This window comes from Trachemys scripta, chromosome 1, assembly GCF_013100865.1.
Source record: "Trachemys scripta elegans isolate TJP31775 chromosome 1, CAS_Tse_1.0, whole genome shotgun sequence".
Taxonomy (NCBI): Eukaryota; Metazoa; Chordata; order Testudines; family Emydidae; genus Trachemys; species Trachemys scripta.
In genome coordinates this window covers 20,835,151-20,845,469 of record NC_048298.1, presented here as the reverse complement: position 1 = coordinate 20,845,469, position 10,319 = coordinate 20,835,151, and the positions used below count along the sequence as shown (strand labels likewise).

Below are 10,319 nucleotides of genomic sequence, written 5' to 3'. Positions count from 1 at the left end.
TGTTAGCAACTCAAGAGCAGATTTTCAAAGAGATTTGGACACCTAAAGATGCAGATAGGTACCTAGTGGGATTTTCAAAATCACTTAAGCAGTTTAGGCATCTAACTCCCAATGGGCTATCTAGACCTTAGCCCCATACATGTTTATTTTAAAAAGCATCTATCCATGGTTAATGATGCTTGTACAAAAATTAAAAAAAAAAAACTAAAGGATCAATACTTACCATTTGCTTCCAAAACTGACCCCATCTGTAAATATATTAGTCAATTATTGATTTTAATCAGCTCATCATAAAATAATAGTGTCTCCTGTCAAGCCAGCCATATTCCTCAACCCATCCCTTCAAATTAAGCTCAGGAAGAGAGATGAGCTGTGAACATCAGAATAACTGAGATCTGTTGGACTCAAATGAATACCTCAAATGGTGATGCCCATTTTGCTTCTCTTGGAAGTTCATTCTCCAGTGCTCAGTTACTCTAAAGAATTGGCAATATTCCTGAAAACCTATCCTGCATGTGAGAAATAATGCTCCTCTCTCTGCGGAAACATTCTGATCAATCTAGACCTTATTCGGTTCTAGACAGTGTATGATCACCTGACCAGAATGGTGATGGTGACTGTGAAATGCTCAGGGAAATTAGGGAGACTACAAGAATAGAAAACCCAATAATAATGGGGGATTTTAACTATCCCCATATTGATTGGCAACATACCACCTCAGGACGGGATGCAGATATAAAATTTCTAGACACTATTAATGATTGCTTCTTAGAGCAGCTCTCCTGGAACCCAGAAGGGGAGAGGCAATTCTTGATTTAGTCCTAAGTGGCACACAGGATCTGGTCCAGAAGTGAATATAGTTGAATCGCTCAGTCATAGAGACCATAATGCAAATTAATTCTTGTAGGGAGGGAAATACCAAAGAAACCCACCACAGTAGCATTTAACTTCAAAATGGGAAATACACAAAAATGAGGAGGCTAGTTAAACGGAAATTAAAAGGAACAGTCACAAGAATGAAATGCCTGTAAACTGAATGGAAACTTTAAAAAAACCCCACCATAATAGAGGCTCAAACTAAATGTATATCCATTATAATAATAATAATAATAAACAGTAAGAGGACCAAAAAAATGCCACCCTGGCTAAACAGAGTAAAAGAGGCAGATAGAGACAATTGGAAGTCAAATCCTATCAAGGGAAACAGAAAGGAGCATAAATTCTGGCAAGTCAAGTGTAAAAGTATAATTAGGCAGGCCAAAAAAGAATTAAAAGAGCAACTAGCAAAAGATACAAAACACTAATAGCAAACATTTGTTCAAGTACATCAGAAGCAGGAAGCCTGCCAAACAATCACTGGGACCACTGGATGATTGAGGTGCTAAAGAAGCACTCAAGGGAGACAAGGGTGTTGTGGAGAAGCTAAATTAATTCTTTGCATTGCTGAGGATGTGAGGGAGATGCCCACATGTGAGCCATTCTTTTTAGATGACAAATCTGAGAAATTGTCCCAGAGTGAGGTGTTGTGAGAGAAGGATTTCGAATAAATTGATAAATTAAACAGTAATAAATCACCAGGACCAGATAGTATTCTCCCAATTCTCTGAATTCTCCCAATTCTTTGAATTATCTGAAGGAACTCAAATATGAAATTGCAGAACTACTAACTGTGGTATAAAGAACAGGAGTACTTGTGGCACCTTCGAGACTAACAAATGTATTTGAGCATAAACTTTTGTGGGCTAAAATCCACTTCATCGGATGCATGCAGTGGAAAATACAGTAGGAAGATATGTATACACACAGAGAACATGAAACAATGGGTGTTACCATACACACTATAACAAGAGTGATCAGTTAAAGTGAGTTAATGCCCCTACTCTACTTGCGCTACATTGATGTTATCTTCATCATCTGGACCCATGGAAAAGAAACCCGTGAAGAATTCCACCATGATTTCAACAATTTCCACCCCACCATCAACCTCAGCCTGGACCAGTCCACACAAGAGATCCACTTCCTGGACACTAGAGTGCAAATAAGTGATGGTCTCATAAACACCACCCTATACCAGAAACCTACTGACCACTATACTTACCTACATGCCTTCAGCTTCCATCCAGACCACACGACACAATCCATTGTCTACAGCCAAGCTTTACGATACAATCGCATTTGCTCCAACCCCTCAGATAGAGACAAACACCCACAAAATCTCCATCAAGTATTCTTACAACTACAATACCCACCTGTTGAAGTGAAGAAAGAGATTGACAGAGCCAGAAGAGTACCCAGAAGTCACCTACTACAGGACAGGCCCAACAAAGAAAGTAACAGAATGCCACTAGTCGTCACCTTCAGCCCCCAACTAAAACCTCTCCAGTGCATCATCAAGGATCTACAACCTATCCTGAAGGGCGATTCATCATTCTCACAGATCTTGGGAGACAGGCCAGTCCTTGCTTACAGACAGCCCCCCAAACCTGAAGCAAATATTCACCAGCAACCACACACCACACAACAAAGCACTAACCTAGGAACCTATCTTTGCAACAAAGCCCGTTGCCAACTCTGTCCACATATCTATTCAGGGGACACCATCATAGGACCTAATCACATCAGCCACCCTATCAGAGGCTCGTTCACCTGCACATTTGCCAATGTGATATATGCCATCATGTGCCAGCAATGTCCCTCTGCCATGTACATTGGCAAAACCGGACAGTCTCTATGTAAAATAATAAATAGACACAAATCAGACGTCAAGAATTATAATGTTCAAAAACCAGTTGGAGAACACTTCAACCTCCCTGGTCGCTCGATTATAGACCTAAAAGTCGCAATATTACAACAAAAAAAACTTCAAAAACAGACTTCAACAAGAGACTGCTGAATTGGAATTAATTTGCAAATTGGACACCATTAAATTAGGCTTCAATAAAGACTGGGCATGGAAGGTCATTACACGAAGTAAAACTATTTCCCCATGTTTATTTTTCTCCCCTACAGTTTCTCAAACCTTCTTGTCAACTGCTGGAAATGGGCCATTTTGATTATCACTACAAAACGTTTTTTTTTCTCTCCTGCTGGTAATAGCTCACCTTAACTAATCACTCTGGTTATAGTGTGTATGGTAACACCCATTGTTTCATATTCTCTGTGTATATATATATATCTTCCTACTGTATTTTCTACTGCATGCATCCAATGAAGTGGGTTTTAGCCCACGAAAGCTTATGCTCAAATACATTTGTTAGTCTCTAAGGTGCCACAAGTACTCCTGTTCTTTTTGCGGATACAGACTAACACGGCTGCTACTCTGATAACTGTGGTATGTAATCTATCACTTATATCAGCCTCTGCACAAGATGACTGGAGGATAACTAATGTGACATCAATTTTGTAAAAAGGTGCCAGAGGTGATCCTGGCAATTTCTGGCTGGTACGTCTAACTTCAGTACTAGGTAAACTGGTTGAAACTGTAGTAAAGAACAGAATTATCAGACACATAGATGAAAACGATATGTTGGGAAAGAGTCAACACAGTTTTTATAAAGGGAAACCATTCCTCACCCATTTGTTAGAATTCTTTGAGGGGGTCAACAAATATGTGGACAAGGGTGATCCAGTGGATATCGTGTACTTCGGCTTTCAGAAAGTTCATGGAGGAAAGGTCCATCAATGGCTCTGAAGGCAGGACAGAAGCTGGGCTTTGAAGGCAGTGCAGCTGGAAGCTTCTTGCAGCCAGGGGAAGTACCCGGAGGTGGGTCTGATCTCCCCCTACCCTCTGCAGCTGTGCAGGGGAAGAGGAAGTGCTGTTCCTCCCCAGCCCAGCCAGGTCTAGCAGCTAGGAGCCCCCAGCTGGAGGAATTCTCAGCAGGACAGGGGAGATCAGACCCACCTCTGGGAACCTCTCCCGACTGCAGGGAGCTCCGTGGCTGCTGCTTTCAGAGCCCAGCTCTGGAGCTTCCTGCAGCCAGGGGAGGTATCTGGAGGTGGGTCTGATCTCCCCCCACCCCCAGGGCCATGCAGGGGAAGAGGAAGTCCTGTCCCTCCCCAGCCTGGCTGGGACTAGCAGCTAGGAGCCCCAGCTGGTGTGCTCCCAGCAGCACGGGGGGGAGATCAAACCCACCCCTGGGAACCTCCCCTGATAGGTTCTGAAGGCAGTGCAGAAGTGAGGTGGCAATCCTGCAATCCCCCTACAACAGTTTTGGGACCCCCACCCCACGATCCCCACTGTTACAACACCATGAAATTTCAGATGTAAACATCTGAAAACATTAAATTGACCAATTAAAAAACCCTCTGGCTGTGAAATTGATCAAAATGGACCATGAAATTGGTAGGGCCCTACTCATAACCAAGCGCCTGCAAGCACTTTGACCTTGGGAGCTGAGGGTGATGACTTTCTGTTGCTGGGGAAGGGACTTTCGAAACAGACCAGAGAGGAATCCAAGATGGATCCCAAGACCAACCAGTGGCAATGAGGGAGAGACCAGTAGGAAGTGACCCAGGAGACATGTATGAGGGTACCAGATCCTAGGCCACATAGCGGACTACTGTTTGAAGGGCCCTGGGTCAAAAACTAGTGAAGTAGGGTGGGCCTGGGTTCTGGGTTCCCCTACCCCCATGTTGTAGCTGCTAGGCAAGGCAACCTTGGACTTTTGCCACTGAGTGACACTATCCTGATCTGTAGTCGCTAGGCAAGGTGGCCTTGGTCTCTTGCTGTTGGGCAACATACGTGCCTGACAACCCCACACAAGCAATGCAAGGGTTAATGTGGGCATGAGAGGCTAATTACGCTACCTGGCTGCACCTGAGGAGGTGGGCTAGTTTTAATTAAAGATGAAGTCCAGCTGGGGAAGGTGGTGACTGTAAAGAAGGGAAGCAGATTAGAAAGAGGCTGCTGCCAGTCATAGACTTAGAATGTGAGTCTGCTATACAATTCAATACAGAAGAAGAAGGAGGCAGCAGGGAGACTCTGCAATCACTCTCTAGGACTAGAGAAACTGACAGGAGGAGTTAGCCCTAGAATCTTCTCCTGAGTAGCAAAGTCTGGTAAGAGGCCAGCAGAGACACAGAGCAGCCTTCAGACGGGCAAGTTCCAGTAGTGAACCCTGATAATAGGGGCAGGATCAGGGCTGACAGGGAGAGAGTGATCGGAGGAACAGAAAGACACAAAAGGCTAAGCATGAGGTGGACAGAAATGTGTTTAAGTTTATACTTTTGGTTTGGAATCTATTGGGAGATTCCAGAGGGAAACACTGAGAGAAGACTGTGGGAGAGGCCTGCTGACAGGCTTAATAGGAAGCAGTCCAGGAAGGTGGCAGCAAGGAGTCTGGCAGAGTGAACTTTGTCTGTCTTAGGGTCCCTGGACTGGAACCCAGTGTAGAGGCTGGGCCTGGGTTCCCCTACCGACTACTGGGAAGGTGGTATGAAGCCCCTGAAAAGGGGATAAGGATGGCTGAGACACCCGAGAGAAGGGTGTGAGGACCACGGGGCCCAGAGTTAGGGCCAAAGACCAGATCTAAGGACACTGGACTTTCTGTTACCCCAAAAGGGGTGTGACTAAATGTGACCAGACCAAATGGCCAAATCATGAGAAGAGGCAGACTGCTGTGGGACCAGTGGGACCGTCGGCAGGGGGCATAGAGAGGTATGTGCTCCTATGTTACACCCAGCCACAAGTGGGTGTGCCAGTGGTGAGTCCACTCTTCCAAGGGAATGAATAGATGTGATAAGCAAGTTACAGACAAGAGTATAATGTGTAATAGAAGGTTGTAAGTGCATCAGTAAAAGCTATTATAGATGGTTATAAGCAGACTACTGATCTCTTGGACAATTATAGAATCTCAGGGTTGGAAGGGACCTCAGGAGGTCATTTAGTCCAACCCCATGCTCAAAGCAGGATCAATCCCAAGACAGATTTTTACCTCAGTTCCCTAAAGGGCCCTCAAGAATTGAACTTACAACCCTGGGTTTAGTAGGCTAATGCTCAAACCACTGAGATATCTCGCCTGGTCCCACTTACATTTGAACTCAGATCGCTGGATTCAAAGTCCAGAGTGCTAACCATTACACCATGGGACCAGCTGCTTAATCATTTATTGAAACATCTGTTCATTATCTATGAATGTTTTATAATGTATTATCCTTGGTATGTTACTATAAAGTGTCAAGAAAAGACTCCTACAGTGTTATGGCCAGTTGATGTAAAATCCCACATTTATTCTCCCAGGACAAGTACATGGTGCAGCATGGCCCACTCTCTACAACTGGCTAGCCATATCTCTGCTTCCTTACCACCCCTTTTGGTCCCCTATGGGATGATGTGCCTCTTTGGGGCTGCAAGAAGATAGCAATCCATGTGCTGTCTTGAGCCAAGGGACTGCTCTATTGCTGTGCAAATGGAAGATGGGGTTGGGATGCTAAGATTAAAATCCCTTTGTGACTTCCGTATATGCCCAGGGATGGAATGTAGTCTAGCCCTTCCTCAGCTCTTGGGAGCCTTTAGCAAGATATGAGCTGCCTGTATATGGAATATCTACATATTTGTGGTAGAGAGTGTGTAGCACCAACACTTGTTGGCTGGCAGAATTGAACCTGGGACTTCTGGAGCTAAATGCAGGAGCCTCTTCTGCATGAGCTAAAAACCATATGCCTCTTAGCTAAGGCTGCAGCAGACTCATTAATCTCTTGTGATCTTGGTGCCACTAGAGGAGCTAGAACACCACACCCGAGAGGTGTGTGGGTTACAACTGCATTACCCTTAAAACAAAAGGAGACTAAACATTTGTTATCATTATTATATCAGAGATAAAGGCAGTTAAAACAAAATAACCCTTAGGTATTTCCATTCTCAAGGAATTATTGAAGACTAATAGAACTGTTGACTTCTAAATCTGGATCAAATTTTAATCTTCATTATATGTCAGTCATTGAGTAATGACTCTCTCATCACACTGTTGGTTTATATTACCTTAGATTGTCCACAAAAATGTCTTTGACACCTCTATAAATTCTGTGCACAGAGAGGGAGGTATATGGCTTTCTGCTTTGACACTGTACATTTGGAATTTAGCAACTCTACAGGGTCTTGTACTGAATTTTGAAATATAGCTATCAATACATATTTATCTTGGGCAAGACAGAATAGATACATGGAATGCGCAGTACCTCTCAAAACATCCTAAATATCTGAAAATCTTCTGTGTTTGGTCAAGGTGTAATTATTCCTTTATACTAGCAGTACTTCCGTATGACTAAAACATGCCCTGAGTAAGCGGCAGCACATAGCTCTCAGTCACAATTCCCTTCCTGGCTTGTCCTCCCACTTGCTGTAAGGGGTTAATCATTTTGTTACTGGTATATTCCTGTTTCCCTGAACACAGTAGGAATCAAACAGGAAGCAGTTTCTTTACTCACAGTTCCAAGACTCTTTTTAGTCAGCACTCTTCTCAAAAACTTTTTCTGTTGGTGTTCTCCCTGGCCACATTACAAGTGCTTCTTCTGCTGTCTCTATGGCTTTCCTGCTGTGTCTTTCTACCTGTTTTCTGGGTGCTTCTGCTCAGACAACCCCAGCCCCACAAAATAAAACCCCTCTGTGTTTTCATTCAGTCCCCAGCAAAGCCCCTCCACCCACACACATCAGCTTCTGACCAGACTTTCACATGACTCGTGTTTTGGGCAGTGGCCCTATGGTTTCAGTTGTTGTACTTAAGCTTTTTTTTAAACTGATTCTTATATTTATCATGAAGGAAGGGCAGCATTATGCCCACCAGCTTCAAAGAGGCTTCACCAACATCCATCATAAATTTCATTACCTCCATTTGCAAATGGGGAAACTGAGGGAGAAAGGTGAAATTAATTGCCCCAAATCCCACAGCAGGAATAGAACCCAGGTCTCTAGAGTCATAGTCTAGAACCCCATTCTCTGTACCCTACTGCTTTCCTGGTAGCACTTTTTAACCATCCATAAGGAAGACTGCACTGCACTGCACATGCCTGCATGCCTAACAGCTGCATCATGAACATGCACATAAGTAAACCAAGAATGATAAATAACTTCTCTTAAAGGGCAAGACTCTACCCAAAGTCAGAGTGAATCTCGAGGAGTGTGAATTGGCACACACTGAAAGCAAAGGAGAAGGTCCCGTGAACCCCTGTGAAGCAAAACCGGGGAGTTTCACACAGCTCAACTGTAAGCCCAGCCCACTGATTGAATAGAGTGTTGGCTGGCCTGTCCCATGTATTTTGATTTGTGTTTCTTTACAGCACATTTAGATGTAGTACAGCTAGTCCTCAGGAGGCGAATTCTCCATCCTCCCAGGCTCCTCCATTTGCTTGTTTATATGCTTAGTTCCATATTCATGGTGTTGGATGGATGCATTGGCTTCAAAGAGCTATGGAGTCAAAGGCAAGATACCAAGTAACTCACCTGTCCAGATACAAAAGAAAAAGGGGACTTTGAAGGATTATGTATAATGTCTTTTTGCCATGGGGACTATTGCCCCCTCCACTTAGTAGTCAAGCTGCACTCAGTGACTTATTGTTTTTATGTATTTCAATTCAGCTTAGCCATTAGAGGGCTCCTGCAAGAAAGATGCTCTTCTCTCCATTTCTGACAAATGCCACCTAAGAAAGGGCATTTTAGGCTGTATGTTCTTGCCTTGTAAATGACAAATGTTTGCAGCCATTTTAACTTCTTAACTCAGTCTTAGGCGCTGGTCCTGCATTGAACTATAGCCAGCCAGAGTCCTAGACCTGTGTGAAACCCCAATGGGTCCAGGCAGGCCTAGGGCATCCTTCTGCACAGAGCTCATGGCAAGATTGTGGCCTTACAAATGAGCCAGCCCTCTCAAGGTGCTTAGCTGAGGCTGGTGTGGGCTTTCATCACCCTACGGCAGTGAAGCTTTGACCTGGCAATGAGCTCTGTGTAGATGTACCCAGCACCCACCTGGAGACCCCCTTAGTTCAGTGGGGCTCCTCTCCTGTGTAGGAGTCTGCTCACGCAGAGTTTGTTGCAGGATCAGGGCCTAACATGACACATCCTAGGAGCAGGCCCTTAAATGGGAGTTCTTCTAAGAGCTCCGCAACCAGCACACACCTTCTTATAAAAATATAATTAAAATGGACGAGAAGTGACAACAAAAAAACAAAGATTAGTGAGGAATAAAATCTCCTTTGATTCCTGATACCGGCATTACTTTTTAATTAATGGAGCTCTGTGATTTGTTTTTAATTAAACCATGAAGGTCTTAAAGCTTCTTATCTGAGCCACTGTGATTTTCACTATCTGATAGTGTAATTTATAATAATTTAAATTGAATAATATAAGACCTAAGCAGTAACTGGAAGGGGAAAGACTGTTGCACATTCTGGGAGCAAAGTCTCAAATGAACCACAGCAATAAACTGACTGATTCTTATGCAGCTGTTTCACTTTCAAATCGTCTCTTCCTTCCTCTCCCCCCCCTCCCCATTTTTACATATATCATTATTAAAGCAATAAGAAGAAAGAGGAAAGGGAAAAGAATATATAACTCTCAGTCTTCTGAGCACACAACACAGAATAACATGCAAGGACATTTATTTAATTTATATGTATATAATTGTCAATCTTTTTAAAAATACATTATTCATCCAAAGATCCGGGCACATGTACAAAACAATGTGGTCAATCTGGTGAACTAGGACCAAGGTTCACACATGGTGGATGGAAAAACATTGTGAAAACTGTCAGAAACAAACACTAGGAAAAATTGTGTCTTCAGATATGCATACAGCTCCCAGGATCCATGGGAGATGCACGTGTGTTCCAACCCAAGGACAGAGTTATGTCTAAATCTTTCTTTTCAAAGGCCTCTGATTTACCTCTTGTATAAACTGAGATCTCATCCAGTTTAGGACTTGATCCTGCTGACAGCTAATACTGGATTGTGCATTGAGTTACATGCTTGCACAAGGGAGTAACAGTGAATCAGAACTCAGCCTTTTGTCCCTCTATAGGCTTCCCAGACCCTCCCTTTGGCTCCATCCCCCAGCACATGATCCGACATCGCTGAACCAGAGCCCATGGGTGTTGTAATTAACTACTGATTTAAGCAGGTGAATTCTTTGGCTCAGAGTTTTAAGTGTTTGCAGGATCAAATCGAAAATGAGAAACATCATACATTTCCTTTTAGTCACATTGGATTTAAATTTATTTCTATTCTGGTGTCAACATTTTATCTTTGACAGAGAAATGAAAATGGGTCCCTAAGAAAGCATGTGGTTTCTTGAATAAACCTCTCATCTCAGGACAGGTCTACACTACCCGCC

General features: G+C 43.5%; 1 non-coding gene across 1 annotated transcript; it reads right to left on the bottom strand.

Annotated features, from left to right (window-relative positions):
- Positions 1-6,018: 6,018 nt before the first annotated feature.
- On the bottom strand, positions 6,019-6,090 carry TRNAQ-UUG. Its single transcript has one exon. It is a non-coding gene; the product is annotated as a tRNA-Gln (tRNA).
- Positions 6,091-10,319: the final 4,229 nt, after the last annotated feature.